The sequence below is a fragment of the Trachemys scripta genome, chromosome 2, assembly GCF_013100865.1.
Source record: "Trachemys scripta elegans isolate TJP31775 chromosome 2, CAS_Tse_1.0, whole genome shotgun sequence".
Classification (NCBI taxonomy): domain Eukaryota; kingdom Metazoa; phylum Chordata; order Testudines; family Emydidae; genus Trachemys; species Trachemys scripta.
In genome coordinates this window covers 127364883-127386090 of record NC_048299.1, presented here as the reverse complement: position 1 = coordinate 127386090, position 21208 = coordinate 127364883, and the positions used below count along the sequence as shown (strand labels likewise).

The 21208-nt window shown below is 41.7% G+C and overlaps 1 protein-coding gene across 3 annotated transcripts in view; it reads left to right on the top strand.

Moving 5' to 3' along the window:
* Nucleotides 1-21208, top strand: part of CTNND2 (catenin delta 2) — a 1151766-nt gene that overhangs the window by 416950 nt on the left and 713608 nt on the right. Inside the window, exon 1 of one of the 3 annotated variants that reach the window (XM_034761544.1) lies at nucleotides 17364-17509. The exons of the other annotated variants lie outside the window; for them this stretch is intronic. The gene's annotated coding sequence lies outside the window, so the exon portion shown is untranslated. Of the gene's footprint in view, nucleotides 1-17363; nucleotides 17510-21208 lie in introns of those variants that run through there. 3 annotated transcript variants of the gene reach the window in all.

The following is a 21208-nucleotide window of genomic DNA, read 5'->3' as shown; positions in this document are numbered from 1 at the left end:
AAACTTATCAAGCTTAATCATAAAGCCAGAGAGGTCTTTCGCCCCCACTGTTACCCTCGGAAAGCTGTTCCAAAATTTCACCCCTCCGATGGTTAGAAACCTTTGTCTAATTTCAAGCCTAAACTTCCCCACCGCCAGTTTATATCCATTCGTTCTCATGTCCACATTAGTACTGAGCTGAAATAATTCCTCTCCCTCCCTGGTATTTATCCCTCTGATATATTTAAAGAGAGCAATCATATCCCCCCTCAGCCTTCTTTTGGTTAGGGCAAACAAACCGAGCTCCTCGAGTCTCCTTTCATACGACAGGTTTTCCATTCCTCTGGTCATCCCAGTGGCCCTTCTCTGTACCCGCTCCAATTTGAGTTCATCCCTTTTAAACATGGGAGACCAGAACTGCACACAGTACTCCAAATGAGGTCTCACCAGTGCCTTGTATAACGGAAGCAGCACCTTCTTATCCCTACTAAATATACCTCGCCTAATGCATCCCAAGACCGCATTGGCTTTTTTCACGGCCACGTCACATTGCTGACTCATAGTCATCCTGCGGTCAAACAGGACTCCAAGGTCTTTCTCCTCCTCCGTTACTTCCAACCGATGCGTCCCCAGCTTATAACTAAAATTCTTGTTAGTCATCCCTAAATGCATCACCTTACACTTTTCACTATTAAATTTCATCCTATTTCTATTACTCCAATTTACAAGGTCATCCAAGTCTCCCTGCAGAATATCCCGATCCTTCTCCGAATTAGCAATACCTCCCAGCTTTGTGTCATCCGCAAACTTTATCAGCCCACTCCTACATTTGGTTCTGAGGTCAGTAATAAATAGATTAAATAAAATTGGACCCAAAATCGAACATTGAGGAACTCCACTGGTGACCTCCCTCCAACCTGACAGTTCACCTTTCAGTATGACCCGCTGCAGTCTCCCCTTTAATCAGTTCCTTATCCACCTCTGGATTTTCATATCGATCCCCATCTTTTCCAATTTAACCAATAATTCCTCGTGCGGTACCGTATCAAACGCTTTACTGAAATCGAGGTATATTAGATCCACCAAATTTCTCTTATCTAAAAAGTCTGTTACTTTCTCAAAGAAGGAGATCAGGTTGGTTTGGCACGATCTACCTTTCGTAAAACCATGTTGTAATTTGTCACAATTGCCATTGACCTCAAGGTCCTTAACTACTTTCTCCTTCAAAATTTTTTCCAGGACCTTGCATACTACAGATGTTAAACTAACAGGCCTGTAGTTACCCGGGTCACTTTTTTCCCCTTTCTTGAAAATAGGAACCACATTAGCTATTCTCCAGTCCAACGGTACCAACCCCGAGTTTATCAATTCATTAAAAATGATCGCTAACAGGCTTGCAATTTCTCTCGCCAGTTCCTTCAATATTCTCGGATGAAGATCATCCGGTCCACTCGATTTAGTCCCGTTAAGGTGTTCAAGTTTGGCTTCTACCTCGAATACGGTAATGTCAATCCCCCCTCCTTTATTCCCCTCTGTCACGCTGCCACTATTCCTAAGCACTTCATTAGCCTCATTAAAGACAGATGCAAAATATTCGTTTAGATATTGTGCCATCCCTAGATTATCCTTTATCTCCACTCCATCTACAGTCTTCAGCGGTCCCACTTCTCCTTCCCTCCTGTCTGGGAGAAAACCTGTTTCTCCCTTTGGTCACAGACTTTATAGCACGATATCAGTGAGTATCCATAATTCCTCATATAGTGGTAGTGTATATAATTCACAATGGTATCAATCACCAGTGTCACAGACTTTCATAAAATACCTCATTCTATATACTCTCACAGTACATTAATATTGAATAATCAGTTGATTCAATTGTGTGTCATTTGAGGTTCAGATTCCTTGTCTTTATAGAAATGTATTCTCAGATGAAATTCCTTTTCTCCTGGAGGGATGACACACTATTTGATCATAGACTTCATGCTGGTAACTTCAGCCCCTTGTTAGCTTGATGGCTTTGTTTACCTTTTACATAAATATGCTTCTCTCTGTCTTTGGTCACACCTTGCCTAATTTACATTGGAGACACATTCAAGCAGGTAAACTTACACTCCTTTGACTGGAACAGGTGTGGCTTAACACTGCTTGCCAAATACACTTCGAGTACATAATTCTACCATATATCTATAGTCCTTTGTATCCTCTCTCTCTCTCTCTCTCTCTTCAGATTCCTTGTCTTTATAGAAATGTATTCTCAGATGAAATTCCTTTTCTCCTGGAGGGATGACACTTTATCTCGAGAGAGAGAGAGAGCATATGCAACTGTTTTCAGGACTAGCATGTTACTCTTAGAGGAACACATTGTTAAGAATATGGGCTGTATGCTCGCTTGATTTCTATATGACATAACTGGAATATGTTTTGTGCTGCCTGTGCCATGTAACATATCTCCATGAAGGTTATGGTCTACTATATCTATTCATTGTTATACAGTAGAATTCATCTTGCAGGGTAGGAAAACTCTTGCAGCAGAGGGAGATTTTTTTTTTAAGGCTTTAGGATTGTAGAAATGTGCTCTTAAGTATGTAAAAAAAATGCTGGTTTTACTTTATGCATATAGGAGTTACAAGGAACACTGACAGAATTCTGTGTCTTTGTAACACAGATTTATAATTAATCATGATGTTAATAGTGAAGTGCCTGGCAAAGAGAAGCAAATTAATTCTGAGAAAATTACTCTGTCACTTAGATCAGCAATGGATGGTCCTTGTCAGCCCTCATAGCAGCTGCGGTTATCCCTGAAAAAGTATTACATTACTCCAGTGTTCTTGTCTTTTGGAAATTAAAAAATATCAACAAAATACTAATTAGAGATGTATTGAGTAACACATTTGTTTCCTGGTTACTTCATAACCCAACTCCACTGAGGGCACTCATGGAAGTGATTGCTCCTGAGACCCCTTTCCAGAGGTGATTTTCCTTGAAGCAAGAGTTCAAAAGGTAATACTGCACCATCCTTTAATTACCTTTAATAATGAATCCAGCTAGCTGTCCAATATCCACCCTTGCCCTCTGCTTAGGCCCCAGGAACAGTGCTGCAGGAGGATGAGGTGAGATTCACTGCTTTAGGATTGCAGTAGTTTGTGAGAAAACAGGTGGTTATGCCTACATGTAGATCTACCTGCAGCCTCCCACCATGCTTGCTCTGAGGAGGCATGGAAGGTGCCACCATGAAGTACAGTTTGACAGAGTGAATGGTGAATAAAGACTCTGTGTGGTGATTTGAGAAATCATCCCTCCACCACCCGCAGACCCACAACTCTGTATGTTTGTCAATGGGAGTTTGTCTGAGAGAAGACAGCAGGATCCTTAGTAGACTAGCTCATACAGATCCTGTAGAAAAATCATGGGTTACAAGAACTAAAGGACTTTCTTTCACTCCCATACTGAAAGCCTCTCAGATCCATTTAGTTACAACTTGAAAAATCCATGTTCTGTAAAATTGACTGGGATAATTGGGTTGCCTATTTTGCTCTCCCTATATTACAAAGTTTCCCAGGCTTACAGGAGATTTTCCTACTTTAATCCCGAATAAAGGCTAGGATAGTCAAAGGGGCCTAATGGGAGTTGGATGCTCTTAAGTTCTTCTGAAAATGTCAGACACATTCTTGCCTGTCTGGTTGTTTATCAAAAAAACATTTTGTCTGTTGAACTGATTCCCACTTGATCTATGGCAATAGAAGTGTTTGTGATCTGAGTGGCTTTGTTTTTTAAAACCATGTTGAAGAGGTGACCATCTGCCCACAATCAAATGGCCCTGTGGATTTGCAACCAGGAAGATAGGTTTTTGTTTTGCCTTATTTTGTTTGGGTGTGGAAGGGTAGTTCGGATCAGTGCAGCAACCCTCTAATGGGTCGGCCGTTGGACTGTACAACAATTACTTGATGTGAGGAATATTCACCTTTGAGATGAGACTGATTGGTCCAAATTCTCTCCTGCATCAAGAGCTACTCAGCACAAGAATATTCAGGGAGCCTATTATGATTACTTTGTTCTCCAGCTGTCCTAGCCAGGGGTCAGAGCAACCTAAGAGCAGCTTTAAGTTATGCTAAATGGCTATGGTCTCCAAGGACCCATGTGCCAGTTGAGAATTGATGAAGTGCAGGCGTGCTGAGCCCAACCTTGACACATGCCTAACACTAAGGCCTGGATGGCAGTTGGCACAGGAGCTTGTGTAACCCACACACATCCTGGGTGTGGTGTTCTGTCCCATCTAGTGGCATGAGACCACTTAGAAAGAGAGAGAAAATGAGTCTGCTCTACAGCCTGAGCTAACAAGTAGTTGGCTTTTAGCTCATGCAGTAGAGGCTCACGCACTAAGCTCCCGAGGTCCCTGGTTTAATACTGCCTGCTGATGACTGGGGTCTGTCGGTGTTACGCTTGCACTTTTACACCAGGTAAGAGTTCCTCCACACCAGGGGCATTCTCAGCTCACCAGTTAGGGCCAGATTTTACCATTTTGCACTGCCTAAGTGGTGCCAAGGGTCCAAGACAAGGAGAGAAAATCTGGCCCTGATCCCACTCCATTGAATGGTGACCCTTGATCATATGTAAGGGCTCTTGAATAAGATGGTCAGAAGACCAGCCAGTATGACACTGAGTACGGAAGTGCAAGTGCAAAATTTCCTGAAATTATTGTGAGTCAACATCTGAGCAAAATGCAGAAGACCCAGAAGAGATGGTATGATAACTTTGCTAAGAAATGGGATACCAGTTCAGTCAGAAAGCTCTTCTAATAAAAAATAATGCCCAAAACACTTGCAAAGCAGCAGTGGCAGCAGAGGGGAAGTAAGCAGGTTTGCAGCCCCTCCTCCACTCTGTCACATAAGGTCACTAAGGGTCAGGAAAGTGAGAGCTCAAAACTGGGAGGGAAAGTGGGTGCTGCTAAGCAAGAATTAACAAACGAGGGGTGGGCATAAACTGGCAAGGGAGCATAGAGTAAAGCAGTGAAAATATGAAAGGGATGGAACCCAAGAATCACAAGAAAGTCATGGTCTGGGTCAAAACTGTATCCCTGTATTAACGCTTTGCAATGCAGGATAAAAATGAAAATTACTAACCTGGAATTAGTGAACAGGCTGGAAATTAGTGAACAGTTTACTTACCAAGCAAAGATCACACTGTATATGTTATACAGAGGTTTCAGCTGCCGTGCATTTAGTAGGATTGTCACACCTTGCAGACTCCTAATTCACTCATCCATAGCATGTCTTCCTGTTTCATCATGCCAACAGCTTGCCATTTTCACTGTGATATGCCCCTTCTGGTCACTTCTGTTGGTCCAACAACTGCTGTATGGTGCTCTGGAGAACTCACGTCCTGTCAATCACTGGCAAGATGTGTTGCCTCCAGAGTACCAGTTCTGAAAGTGAAGTTGGCTGGAGGCAGTAAGGGGAAAGCTAGACTGTGTTGCAAATGAACAGATTAGCATATCTATCTGTGTCTCAAAGCAAAATTGTCATGATTTGTTTCATATCAAACAAATGTAAAACGATAAATGGAGGAACACAAAGCAATTAGAAGAAAGCGCTTGGCTATCATGATAAATAAAGGATAGGTATTGGAAAAAAGGATTCTGAGAGGAGCTGTGATGTATAAGAACATAGAGTGCATTTTTTTCTTCTTTAGAGCTCACATGTCCTAGCACTTTTCACCTGTTGTGAAAGGTTGTACATAGGTTAAGGGTAAGAATAAAATAAAAATCACCAAGTAATACAGCTGGCTAGAAATCTGCCAAATGATCAATAAATGTTTAAAAATTTTGTTAACATTTTCTGACCAACTCTACCAAATAGATTTCTTGGTCTGAGGACTGAGACAAAACCACTGTTACCCTCTCTATATAATTCCCTGCAGTAGCCAGTAATCAAACTAGTTAGCATTTCTGAATGGGAGTTTTAAAAGCGTTCAGTCTTGGCCTCACACTACACCCATTGAAGTGAGAGGGAGAATGAGAGACCAGTGGTGAGCACTTTTGAAAATCTCAGCCTAATTTTTTATTAAACATGTCCGCTTTTTTGCTTTATGCTCAAGAACACCGAGCCATGGTAGGCACTTCCTACCTTACAACTTGCCAAGGATGTGATTATTTTTATTTTAAAACTTTCAGATATTATTTATAAAGCTAACTCGAACTGTGGAGTGTATGAAAAGTGTATTGACAGCCCTTTTAGCAGCCAGAAGTTGTTAGGAGATTCAGACTGCTTAATTTATACTCTTTTCCTTATTAATGTTGTTTAAGTGATTAAACCCAAACACAGTGACATACAAAATTCGTTGAAAGAAAACCCATATCTGACTAGTTATTCAGACATTGAAAAATATCTCTCTTTATTATTAGGGAATTATATTCCCTATTTATAGGATTTCAACTGAACTGAGTTTGTCCTGGGTGCGAAATTATTGAAAGATCTATGTGGAGCTTATAGAATGGACTTGCACAGTGTTAAACACAAAAGTGAATTGTTTTCCAGATCATAAGATTAAAACTTGGGTAAATATGAGAGAATGGGAATTGTGACAAAGGCCTGAGCTGATACAATACACCTGATTTTATATTGCAGTTGTGCTGATGGTGGGTTTATTTATGTTGCGGGCGAGGGGACATTAGGTCCAAGAAAATAGAGAGAAGTAATGGAAAAGCCGGATTATTTTGGAAACATCTTTGTGTCTGTCTGCCTCTGCCCAGACTGCAGAGCAGGGGCACAGCTATAAGTGCCCAGAAAGGGGTACTGGTATTTACAAAGCTGGCTCAGTAGCTCCTTGAAGACAGTAGAGAAGCCACCATCAAAGCACTTAAGCAAGTGCTGAACTTTAAGCATGTGAGTATTCTCATCTCTGTTCACCACATCAATTCATCATGTGCCTAAGTTCCATTGACTGACCAGACAAGTTGAAGAGAACAAGTCACCCATTAGCACTGGAATCAGTGCTGCTAACTGAAAGGATTTACAGACCAGACATTTGTGTTTACTGAAAAGGCTGAAGTCATTGATCAGTACACACAAGTAAAGGAGGACAGATACAGGCATGGATTTTAAGTGACAGGCTGCAGTTTATTAAAATTTAACGTTGGAGAGGGGTGCTATCTGCCCATCTCTCCATATCAGACATATGTGGGTCCACTGCAGGGTTTACATTGCTTCTATCATATACTCCATAACTCAGGGTAGACTCTCCATTGCCTACTCTAGGATTCAGTTTGCTCTGCTCAATCCTCTCACCATCTCCTTCAATGGGACAGAAGGTACCAAAGAGGGATCCTGGTCTAAAAGGACTTCAGGTCTCCCTTTCTTTCCCCCCAATGACCTGAGCTCCATCAGCAAAATCCCATATCTCTCCTGTTTTCTCATCACTGGTTCGTTGGCCTTTCATCTGCCCTGGACACTGGCTGCAAGTTGAGACAAACTAACATTCATAAATTCGTAACACTAACCCCTTAAATCTTATAACTGTTTAAGTTAACTATGCCTTCCTCACAGCACCATAAAGTCGCCCTTCCCCCCCCCCCCCCCCCCCCCCTCCACCAAAAAAAACTAGGCCACAGACAATTTGGCCTGATGGCAAAAAATTCTTTCCTGACCCTTAAATAAGCAATCAGTCCGACTGCAGTCATAGCAATCTAAAAACACAGTTCCTCTGCTACACTGCAGGAAGGGAGAGTGTTCAAGTAAAAATGTGACAAGAGGCCCGAGAAACTCCACCCCAGGGTTTAAATAAATGACCGTGGGAAGCAAGAGCTAATGGGCTCACATCTGTCTGGCCGGCCAATGGGCAGCAAGTGCCTGGGGGAGGATGAGCCTATCTCTATATAAACTCCCCGTTTTATCCTAAACTGTCTGGCACCTTGCAGATTCAGTCAAATTTCCCATCCGTTAAATTGGTGGGTGGCATTGGATATGGACTTTCACACATGACTTTTTTTATTCAAATTCTGAAAAAAATAAAGTAAAACACACTGTCTGGGGAAAGTGTGTGTGTTTGTGTCACACTCAAACAAAAGACTGTGAATGTTAAACTGAAAACCCAAAATTGAGATCCAGATGTAAGAGAAAAAAAAGTCACTATGTAAACAGTCTGTACAGGAAGAATACACTGAATATAATAATGCAGTGAAACCCCGCTATAACACACCCCGTGATAACGCGAATTCGGATATAACGCGATAAGGTGGCTCCAGCCGCCCCAAGCAAAAAAAAAAAGGCGGCCAGAGCGCCGCTGAAGAGGCAGTTCTGGCTCGTTTAATAGGTTGATTAGCTTGTGCTGTCACTAATTATTGCTACACCCTTTCAGTTACCGTTATGGGCAGTTCGCTTTCTGCCCAAGAGAAATTGACCGGCTTGAAACTGAATAGCTTGAAATGGTAAATTTTCATAACCCCACTATAACGCGACCCCACATTTATCGCGATCGAATTTTTTGGACCCCAATTATCGTGCTATAGCGGGGTTTCACTGTAGTTATCTAATAGCTGTTGTATGTGTGTATCAGTCAGGGTTTAAAATAGCTTGACCCTGAATTTCATAGATTCCAAGGCCAGAAGGGACCATTGTGAGTATCCATTCTGACCTCCTGTATAACACGGGACACAGAACTGTGTATAATGCTTTTTGAACCTCCCTGAAAAGATGGAAATCTGGACTTTGGTTCAGTAAAGAATTAAACTGAAGTGCAGGAAGGAGAATGTAGAAGTAATTGTACATAATTAGTCCTGATATTCCTTGTTACACCTGCACTCTGCACTCACTTCTCAACTAAAACTTGCATTTAACTGGAGTTAAACAAGAATGAGAAATGCAGGGTAGCCAAGATCCAAAGTATGTTACAAAGCACACTCCTACCTCTTCTTGTCTATTTTCTTATAGGTTACCTTCCTCAACATGAAGCAGGTCCCAATTCAGCAAAGCACTAAACATGAGTTCAACTTTATGTGCTTAAGTACCTCTCTGTGTCAGAGTAACAGAACATACCTCAACACTAAAATATTTGGGGAAAATGGAGTTTCCTTCCTTTTTTCATTTATTAACAATTTAATTTGGAATAGTCTTGCCTAACTTCTAATAAATAGCTACAAATATGACTTGTTATAACTTTCAAAATATTTAACTGAAAAAGGTTCAAGATTATGTAACAATCAAAATATTTTAATACAATCATGTGAGTCCTTATTTTATTTGATTTTGCATTTATCTCAGTGTGGCAAACCCAGGACAAACAGCTACAAAGGGGGCGGAGGGTAGTAATTAGTCCCAGGGGGTTAAAAGGCCTCTCCCAATCCACTGAGGAGAGAAAACCAAGGGGAAATAAGGTGCAGCTAGAAAAGGGGTTACCAGGAAACTAATTAGTTTCAGCTGGCTCCAACTGCTTGAGACCTTTTTAAACCCTCCCCAGCGTGGAAGGGGGAAAAAGAAAGAGAGTGAGAGAAGCAGGGAAGCTGCCAGTAAGCTAGGTGCAGTAAGGCTCTGACCCCTTCCAGAAAGGAAGGCTGCACTCTGTCCCCAGAAGGGAAGAAAAACAAGCACAGGGGACTGACTGAGGGAAGGAATAGCCAGACCCTGTGCTACCTATGAGGGTTTGCTTTGCCAAAGCCTGAGGCTCCAAGGCTAAAAAGGACTGAGCCTGCTGAGGAGAAGAAGGTACTTTGCCAGACGTGGTGTCAGCAGTAGGATGTAAGTGAGGCTCTGTGGCAAGCCGTCTCAGGGCAAGGTAAATCACACACCAAAAAAATTAAAATAAAAAAAAATGGAGGACGTAGTGAAGGTGTTGATACAGGCCACTGTGGCCCAACAAGAGGCTACCAGATTACAGATGGCGGCCCAGCAAGAGTCAGTACGTGTCCAACAGGAGACAAACCAATTGCTGATGAACCAGGCGGCCCAAGATCAAGCCACCCTGAATGAAGTAGTGAACCAGTTGAAAGCCCTGACCACGCTGACGCACGGGCCCCATGGGACCCGGCCGCTACAGGCAAGCAACTATTTACAGAAGATGACAATGGAGGACGATCCATTGAGGCATATCTCCTTGCAGTCGAGAGGATGGCACTGCAGGAGGCCTGGCCCCAAGACCAGTGGGAAGGCATCCTGGCTCCATTTCTGTGTGGGAAGGCTCAGAAGGCCTATTTCGACATGACCACAGAAGCGGCTATGGATTACCCCCAGCTGAAGGCGGAAATCCTGGCGAGGTCAGGCGTAAGGGCCCATCGCTTCTACAAGTGGAAGTACCGGGACAACAAGGCGCCGAGGACCAGGCCGGATAATGGAGGGAGGAAGGAGGCGGAAGAGCAGCCAGTGATCCCGGAGAGACTTGAGGACTGGGGAAAAAGACTCGGGAGATAAAGCCCAGCAGCCCAAAAATAGGAGGCTGCCCCGAGTGGGGTACCAATGTTATGCCTGTGATGAATTGGGGCATATTTCTGCCTAATTCCCGAATCTAGGAGAGCCTATGCAATGCAAATGGGGAGATATAGGGGGACCATGTTATCTAATAAGTCTAGTCGGAGTTGCGATGGTCCCTCATAGATGTACTAGACCCGTTAAGATGAATGGTATAAAGATCACAGCGTTAGTAGACTCGGGAAGTGCAATCATGTTAGTCTCGGGGAAGCTGGTCGGGCAGAACCAACTATCCCGGGCCAAACATTTGGGAATATCCTGTGTGCATTGGGATGTCAACTATTATCCAACCATCCCTGTAAAAACAGAAGTTCTCACCCCCAGGAAACCCCACTAAGTTGACGGTGGGAGTAGTTCCCAAACTCCCCTACCCTGTCCTTATCGGACGAGACTTCCCAGGGTTTGATAGCCTACTCCCCGGGGAGAAGGTAGAAGAAAATAATGACCCTGGGACCCAGGGTGTGGCCCAGATGGTTAACCCTCCCCCGGCCTTCCATGAATTTAGCCAGGATTTGTTCTCCCCGCTGGGGAAGTCCAGGAAGACTTGGAGGGAATGGAGGGCAGATAAAAGGAGGGGGACGAGGATCCTGACCCAGTACCAGAAGTGTACGCTTGCAGGAGAAAGAAGGGGCTCAACTGACAGCAGGACTGGGTCAGCGATCAACAACCCTATCACCGGACCTGGTTCCTCTGGGGCTTTCCCCAAGGAGGAGACGGAGGTAGACCCCCCCCCCCCGAGTTTGGACAAATGGGGACAACACTCGGGAATTTTGGTCAGGATCAAGCCAATGATCCCATATACCACAATATTCGTAAAGAAGTAGTCAAGGTAAATGTGGTCCCTGTGGAAGGGAGAGTTAAGGGCCCAGGGCTATATTATATGATTAAGGACGATCTTCTATACAGAGTAGACTGGGTCCAAGAGCAAGTCATAGAACAACTCTTGGTCCCATGGAAGCATCAGAGGGCCGTAATGGATCTGGCCCACAGCCATCTGTTTGGGTGCCATCTAGGGGTAGATAAGACCCTTGATCAGATTCTACAGAGGTTTTTTTGGCCCGGCATTTATGCGGCAGTCTGGCAATATTGTACATCCTGTCCAGAATGCCAGATATATGGGCCCTGACCACACTTAAGGGCCCCTCTGGTCAATTATCAAAATCCCATTTGAGCGAATAGCTATGGACATAGTAGGGCCACTGGAGAAGTCAGCCCAGAGGCATCAATACATTCTCATAGTACTAGATTATGCCACCCGATATCCCGAGGCCATACCCCTATGGAATACCATGTCCAAGACCATAGCCAAAGAATTAGTCCAGATTTTTTCCAGAGTAGGAATACCTAAGGAGATCCTGATGGACCAAGGGACACCCTTTGTGTCTAAGCTGATGAAGGACCTATGTACAATGCTCCACATACAGACCCTTAGAACATCGGTCTACCATCCCCAGACCGATGGCCTTGTCTAACGCTTTAATAGGACATTGAAGAACCTTTTACAGAAAGTGATTAGTCATGATGGGAAAGACTGGGATGTCCTGCTCCCTTACTTGCTGTTTGCCGTACGGGAGGTTCCTCAGGCTTCCACTGGATTCTACCCCTTTGAGCTGTTATGGTCGCCACCCAGGGTCATACTGGATCTGGCTAAAGAAGACTGGGAAGAACAGCCAAACCCTGGGGAAAACATGGTTGAACATGTGCTGCAGATGAAAGACAGAATAGCCCAAGTCGCCCCCCTTGTGCGCAAACACATGGAGAAGGCCCAAGGGGCACAACGGACAAACTACAATCACCAAGCAACGACCCGGAAGTTCCAAGCGGGGGACCGGGTGATGGTGCTCATACCCACGGCTGAGAGCAAGCTCCTGGCCAGGTGGCAGGGGCTGTACGAGATAATAGAAGCAGTAGGAGAAGTCGACTATAAGGTCCTACAGCTGGGTTGCCAGACGCTGGAGCAGATTTACTATATAAATCTGCTGAAATCTTGGCAGGATAGAGAAGGTCCGGTGGTTGTACTGGGGGCACCATCCCCTAAAAGCAACCAGCCCGACCAGGTGGGAATATCTCCAGAGTTGACTCCGGAACAACGATCAGAAGTGATCAGCCTGATCAAACGCAACCAGGATGTGTTCTCGGAAAAGCCAGGGAGGACTACGGAGGTTCACCATCACATCCTCTCAGAGTCTGGAGTGAAGGTGAACGTCAAGCCATACCGGATCTTGAAGGCCAAGAAAGAAGAGATTAGGACAGAGGTCAGGAAATTGCTGGCCTTAGGAGTCATTGAAGAATCTCAGAGTCAATGGTCCAGTCCCGTGGTTTTAGTGCCTAAGCCTGACGGCAGTATGAGGTTCTACAATGACTTCCACAAGCTCAATGAGGTGTCCCAATTTGATGCGCACCCTATACCCAGGATAGATGAGCTGATTGACAGATTGGGAAAGGCACGGTTTATGTCTACCCTTGACCTTACCAAGGGCTATTGGCAGATCCCCCTGGCCAAGGCCGACAAGGAGAAGACAACCTTTGCAACTCCAGAAGGACTATATCAGTACACTGTTTTCCCCTTTGGGTTGCATGGGGCCCCCACTACTTTCCAACGACTAATGGACAAACTGTTGCGACCCCATGGAAAGTACGCGGCAGCACATCTCGATGACGTCATCATATATAGCCCCGACTGGGAGACGCACCTGGAGAAGGTGGAAGCGGTTCTGGACACCCTGAGGAAGGCAGGGCTGACTGCCAATCCCTTCAAATGTTCAATCAAAATTTAATTTCTCAGTTAATATACTCTTACTTATATACATCTAGTAAATTTTGGACACCTGATGTAATATACATAATAAATAGAGTTCCTGTGTTTTTATGTATTGCTGTAGAACCTTCCTGAGACAAAGATGCATATCCGGGTATTGAAATACTAACTGGAGGGTCAGTCAGAATATCTCAGTGAAATAAGATACTTTGAATAATGTGTACTTAATTACCCTTTGGAGACATTATTTCATGTGAAGTAGATTTTGCTCATTAGACTGCCATTTCATGGCCTTGTATTTATCACAAATAATAATCTTCAGTACTTCCTAAACAGGAAAGGAAAATAAAGGTAAAATCTGCTATTGTTTTCTTTGAAACAAGCCAATGGCTTGGGAAAGCTATAGGGAATCTAGTAAATATGTATCTTAATTCATAAAAGAAAAAATCTTATAAAGCACTCATCCCTTCCCCAGTGTCCTGAAACAGACACTGAAATCTTAAAACGTCTATTACTAATTGTATTTTAATTGCAATAGTTTTGCTGGGATATTACGTTGATTGTGGCCTTTTTGTATCACTGGCACTGCTCATAGCAGATACACAAAAGCAGTGTTTTTTTTATACTAAAACCACCTGACTTTGTAAAAGTGCTTGTGTGGGTTCTTTTTTTGCTTCCAGCTTTCTCTCTTCCCCCATTAGGTGATCATTATTACTGCACTTTACCTCTGCCATGGGGAGTATGGATGAATGAAGTCTGGTGATTAAAAGCTGAGTCAGCCCATTCTGTTCAGACACTGAAATCTCACTCCCTCCTTATGACATGCACTTAGTGTATCCTGTAAAAGCTAGCAAAACTGTCCTCTAGCTTCACTATGACATTTAGAGAGCAACCTGCTATAATTTCTGTTTAAAATGTTACAACTTCCAATCACTAATGATAAATGGAAGTATAGAATGTTAGATCTTTCGTCATTGCTCTTCAAAAAAGGGAGAACTGTACTTTGGCATGCATAATGGCTTGCTTTCTTTTTGTCCGGGTTGAATATAAAAGTTTTTTTTTTTTTAATGTACTAAAATATAACAAAAGGTCTGTATTCTTTTCAGTATTATTTTAGTCATTTAATGTTAATATTGAGAGCCAACTATTATTAGTGCATACTAATATTAATTCCTCTCCAGTGCGTAAACACATTAATTTGTGAATTAAAATGGACATAATAATTTTTATTTTATTTTGGTTTATAAAACAAATAAGAGATTGCCCATCCCTAGCTTTCATAATAATGATAAAATCATATTCTAATATATACATCTATTTGGGACAGATCCATGAAATCAATGGATCTGCACTGATTTATACCAGCTAAAGAGCTGGCCCACTTTATGGCTAAATTTAAATGATGAAGTAGGGGTGTGAGTCCCAGTTTGTGTAGACATACTCATGTTAGCTCTCATCGAGCTAGCATATTTAAAATAGTAGTGTAGCCACAATAGGCTCGGCAGTGGGAAGGGAGGCATGGGCTAGCCACCTGTAATCTTTTGTTAATTTTATGTTGAAATATTCCCAATTAATATTAAGTTGTTAAAGATAAAGGTGCAATAAAACCCAAATTAGTTTTCAGGTTCAAGTTTCTCGGTCAGTTACAGAAAATTTATTTACTAGAGGATCACTAGGTAACATGTTGAATGATAAAACCAAACGTTATTCAAAAGAAAAATGAGCAGTTAAGGAAACAGGCATCCAGTTACTGCTTACACAATACTGATGCTCCCCGACATACGCAAATCTAAGTTTATGGAAAAAGATCCATAAGATAGAAATAGGAGGGGGTGGTGGTTGTTGTTGTTGTTGTTTTTTTGCATAATAGTCAGAGATACGTTTCTGACTTACGCAAATTTCGAGTTACGCAAGGCGTTCCGGAACGGAATGCTTGTGTAAGTTGGGGAGCGTCTGTACTACAATTATACTTACCCTCAAAAATTAAATAGATTATCCATGGGCAATCAGTCAATTGACAACAGAGTGAAGTGCAGCCTTATAATCTTGGAACCTAACGTATCCCTTTGATATTAATTGGAACTCCCCCAGTTTTAACAAAACTACTCCTTTTATAATCTATTATAATACTAATTAACCTTGAACCTACCATCATCACTGATGACCATTGGACATTATCTTTGAAAACTCATGGCGATCGGGGGAGGTCCCGGATGACTGGAAAAAGGCTAATGTAGTGCCCATCTTTAAAAGAGGGAAGGAGGAGGGTCCAGGGAACTACAGGCCAGTCAGCCTCACCTCAGTCCCTGAGCAGGTCCTCTAGAAATCAATTCTGAAGCACTTAGAGGAGAGGAAAGTGATCAGGAACAGTCAGCATGGATTGACCAAGAGCAAGTCATGCCTGACTAACCTAATTGCCTTCTATGATGAGATAACTGGCCCTTTAAATTGCCGGCCAAGCCCCTTTGCTGCAGCCCTGGGGTAGCTGTAGCAGGGCTCCGACAGTAATTTAAAGGGCCTGTGGCTCCCCTTTAACGCACCGCCCAAGCCCCACTGCCAGAGCCCCTGGGTTACTGCGCTATATGCGAACCCGTGTTATATCGGGTCAGGTTATATCGGGGTAAAGGTGTATCTCCCTCATTCTTTGGGGAGGGAAGGGTAAAGAGAGAGATTTCCAAAAAAGTGTTTTGCATACATTAAAAAAGTAGCCAAGAAGTATTTTTCTCTGAATATTCAGATTATATACTTGTTGAGTAATTAGGATTTGTAAAATCAATCCTTTATTTATCCAAAAAAATATTGTTTACATATTACTCTTATTGATTTTAGTGGAACTATATGTGTATCTAAAAGTTTTCAGCACAGAAAAATACAATAAGCAAACTATTTACAGGAATATCCATGGCTAGAATGATTGGCTATGAAGTGATCATCCATCATTGATATATTTTTCTTATTGGGGAGCCATATAAGTAATTTCATTGAGTTAATGGAACTACTCACATGCATAAAGTTACTTGGGTACATAAACATTTGCAAAAATTGAGACCCTGGAGTTTTAAATACAGAAGGAAAGAAGGCCTTAACCCTTAATCTGCTTTTATCTCTTACCCTCACTTTTTACATTTATAAGTACCTCTATCTAAGTTTGTCAGAGCAAATTATAATATTTTTTATTTTAAACAGTCTATTAAGGTTATATAGTAAAACTATATATTAAGGTAAAAAAGGAAATGATAATAAATTCACAAAAAGACTTATTTGTGTTATGATAGCATAGAAATGTGTTTTATTATGCATTTTCATTTTCTGGTTAACTTCCACTACAATGTGAACGTAAATCAAATATATGGCCCTTATCATGGCTGCAAAAAGCAAAATAAAAATACATAAATGTTAAATTAGATTTCTATACTGCAAACACAGATGAAAAATTATCATTGGGAAATGGGCACAGGCCAGCAGTTTAATAACGTGGCATCTGCTTTGCACTTTTGCCAATAATGCTTTTTCTAAAATGTTTTTCTGCAAGGTTTCAATTTCTAGGCACATATTTAGGAAGAATTTAATGAAATAAAGGCAGAAAACTTTATCTAAACAGAGTCAAAATTTATTTTTGTTGGCAAACTATGGATCTTTGATATCAAAGTAGAAAGGTTTTTAAATGTAAACTCTACAGGATTTAAAATGCACTTGCTGTCTCTGAAATATAGCACAACAAAGCTGAAAGACAGGTTGAATTTATTTTACGATACTGGGGGATATTTATGTTGAGATACAAATAGCTTAAGGGCCAGATACGAATTAAAGGAAAAAGGGAGAGAGATTGGAAAACTGTAGAATATGCCAGCTAGGCTAGTGGGAGGGTCCTTTTGTGATGAAATGTTGCATAAATAATGCCAATGGGGGTCTAAATTCACTGTTGCCATGGAGACCTTTGTGCCTGACTGAACTCTTTTCTTTTCTGTTTTAAGACTGCAACCACTGGGCTTGTGGTAGCTCTAATGAATATCATTTTGTGTCTTATTTTACTGTAAATGCCAGAATGCTGAAACCAAAAGAAGGCAGTGCTGTTTTTTGTTTTCGGAGTGTTCAGGATGGTCAACGGCATTCTCCATTTAAAATCTTTTAAGTTATATATTTTTTTTTCTTTTTTTCAAGTGATAAAGGGGGGAAAATTGACTAGAACTGCCTGAACTACTGCTTTGGAAAGGAGGGAAAACTCTTCCTCTTCAGCTTTGTTGATTAGTCTTGTTTTCCTAGACTGCTTTTTTTGGAAGTGATTAAGGAGCGTTAATTTACAAAGTGTACAACGAAGGTAAAAAGTTAAAACTAAATAAGTTGTTTTGTAAAATTGTGGTTAAAGTTTAGAAAACTATTTTCCTGAAAGTTAGATTGCTAGAATGTGTTATGAAAAAAAACTACAAGTTTTGCTAAAGGACAATACTATATGCAGGAGAAGAGACTAGATGATCATGATGGTCCCTTCTGGCCTTAAAATCTAAGAGACAGTTGTGAATAGCTTTAATCTAGTTCTATACATTTTTTGTGATTCACTACAATACAATGTTTGAAAATCGTAATAATTCAAGAATGTTTGTTAAGAATGAATAACGCTTCTACCTAGCTAAGTCCATCACAGTTGGAATATTGTTTAACTAGCTGGTGATTACCTCATTGTTTTTTTCAAATACTTACTGTAATTTTAAAAATAAAAATAAAAAATAGAAACCCAGAACACTTTACATTGGATAAAGACAAGTAAGTAATGTTACTTTTTAGTAACAGTGTCTTAGTTTCTAAAATATTTTCTTATCCTAACTCAAACAATAACAGTTTATTTGATGTTTGTGGTTTTGTTTGTTTCAGTCAGTCTAAAGCTAAGTCCTAAGGAAATCAATAACTCCCCAGAGAGATCAGAAAAATTAACTGAATGATCTTTCCAGTGCAAAATGTCTTTTCATAATTGGATATTTTGAGCTATGCACCTGTTGCTTTGCACTTTTACCCTGGATAACCTTAGTTCTCAGTGAATGAATGCTTTGCAGTGTACCATAGTAATTTATATGTTTCCCTGTTTCTAAATTATACAGATGAGAATGACATGTGAACTTTATATAATTAAACAAAGCCTAAAAGCTATTAGCTTTGCAGGTACATTTTTACTCAAATGATTTAACTGATTTGAAATCACTTTTAGAAGATTAGTGACAATAATGCATGATTATGACCTCATGGATTTCTCTGCTACTGGCAGAAGTCATAGGAGAATATGAGTGACTGTTCAGCAAATTAAATAAATGAATTGATCCCAGCAGCTCAGTATGTCTAAAAATCATACCAGCCTTTCAAGTTTTATTCTGAAACTGATTACTGTACTTTTTTGAAGGTAACGTTATTTAATGGCCTATCATTGATGGATGAATTAAAATGAAATTTCTAAAAAGTAATTAGAATAAATGTGATAAACTGTCTACAGTTACGGGGATTTATGTAACAAAAAGATAAGGTACAATTTGATGTGTCTTGCAATGAATTGCTGTCAAATTACTTCTGACTGAATACAGTGCAGGATTGAATTACCACAGAATTAATAGTATTTGCAAGTGGAATGTCTTTGTCAGATTACATTAATAAGTGTATACTCTACAACAATGTCTAAAGCAAATAAAACATATCATCTTTAAGGGCATCATCTTTTGATATAGAAATGACTGTTAAATGTATGGTTATTTGTTGGCTACACTCAAAGACAAAATATTCCCTAGATCAGTATAGTTTAGTTGCTTTAATCCTATGCTAAGTGTTTTAAAAAATGTATTTCAGAGTATGTGGTATGAAAGATATCTTAATTCAGATTTTCTAGTTCTTAAAAGTACATAAAGTTGTATTAATCGTATTATGATTGGAAAATCTTTTTATCTGAGAAGAGCTTAACTGTCATAATTAAATGCTTTATTGGGTCCTGTGTTTTAAAAAGCATTACCCCAGTCAATCCAAACCTTGCTAAAATATTCTTTTAGATATACTAATCAGTTTTATTGTACCCACAAAGAAGACATTAGCCTAATTTTAATGAGAATAGTTAACTCCTTATATGATATACATCAGTTATCAGTCATTTGCTGAGTGTATACTTTAGATTATATGTTGTAGAATGTAAATTTGTAATATTTGTAATATGCCTGTCACGAAGGATTATTTCATTAAATTCATAAATGAAGCATAATTTATTAATGGTGATTTCTGAAATGAAAGTCACAAATTGTAATTAAAAAAAACATTTGTTAGTTTTCTGAAGAACAATAGGCAGTTTTTGAGAAGACTTGTGAAATACACTATGACAAAACAAAACTTGAAGTGATTTCAATAGTTAAACTTGTTTTACATTTCTGATTTTGTGACTCACGAGAGAAAAAAATTGTTCAACAAAGTAAGGTCACTCATGTGGTCCTGTGCCAGAGACTGTGTGTGCAATCCTAATGAAACTGGAAAATAAATACTTCAAGAGGCTGAAAGTTGTTGGTATGTTTTAAATGCATTGATGAGTAGAGGTGCTTCATGGTTCTTGGATGCATATCTGTATTTATTCAAACAGCTACACACAGATAATAGACCAAATTTATTCCTCGTGTTACTTCACTGATTTCTAGGGAGTTGCACCAGGTCTGAATTCAGGTCTGTATATGTGTACACAGGTAGTGTATTATGGGACAAATCTTGGTCCCTTTGAAGTTGATAGCAAAACTCACAGGGTATATGTCTACACTGTGTGACAGACCCAGACCAGTGGGGTACAGGAGTCTGGTAGAGGGCAAATATACTGGTCACTGGATGAGTAGTTTTCTGTTCCCTGAGTGACCAGAGCAGGGGCTGCACTAGAGTAATCAGGAACCTGCTAGAACCAGTTAAGGCAGGCAGGCTAATTAGGACACCGGGAGCCAATTAAGAAGAAGCTGCTAGAATCAACTAAGGCAGGCTAATCAGGACACCTGGGTTTTAAAAAAAGGAGCTCAGTTCAGTTTGTGGTGGGAATGTGAGGAGCTAGGAGGTACAAGGAGCTGAGAGTGTGCTGCTGGAGGACTGAGGAGCACAAGTGTTATCAGACACCAGGAGGAAGGTCCTGTGGTGAGAATAAGGAAGATGTTTGGAGGAGGCCATGGGGAAGTAACCCAGGGAGTTGTAGCTGTCATGCAGCTGTTATAGGAGGCACTATAGACAGCTGCAGTCCACAGGGCCCTGGGCTGGAACCTGGAGTAGAGGGTGGCCCAGGTTCCCTCCCAATTGACCTGGACTGTGGGTTCTTCCGGAGGGGAGGTCTCTGGGCTATTCCCCAACCCACATGGGGAATCTCTGAGGCAAGAAAATCTGCCAATAAGTGCAGGACCCACCAAGATAGAGGAGGAACTTTGTCTAGGGTTACCATTTGTCTGGATTCCCCCGGACATGTCCGGCTTTTTTGAGTTAAAAATAGCGTCCGGGGGGAATTTGTCAATGTCCAGACTTCCCCTCCTCCCCCCCATACAGAGCGTGCCCGTGGCTTACAGAGCAGCCCAGGCTCCGACAGCCAGAGCCAGAGCCCTTCCTGCACTTCCCCCCTCCTCTCTCCTGAAACTTGACACCACTCCCCTCCGCTCTCTCCCTCCCCCTCCCTCCCTGCATTCACAGATCGCTGGCGCCGTCTGGAGCTCCGACCCTGCTCCTCTCCCCTGCTGTCGAGCGCGCTGCTCTGCAGCACAGTAAGGGGGCCGGGGGCCAGAGAAGTGGCAGGGAGGTTCTGGGGGGGGGGGGTAGTCAAGAGACAGGGAGCAGGGGGGAGGGTTGGATGGGTCAGGAGTTCGGGGGGGGCTGTCTGGGGGTTGGGGGTGTAAGGTTTTGGGCAGTCAGGGTACAGGATGGGGCAGTTAGGGGACAAGGAACAGGGAGGCTTTGGTAGGGGGTGGGGTTCTGGAGAGCAGTTAGGAGCAGGGGTCCCAGGAGGGGGCAGTCGGGGGACAAGGAGCGGGGGGGGGGGGTG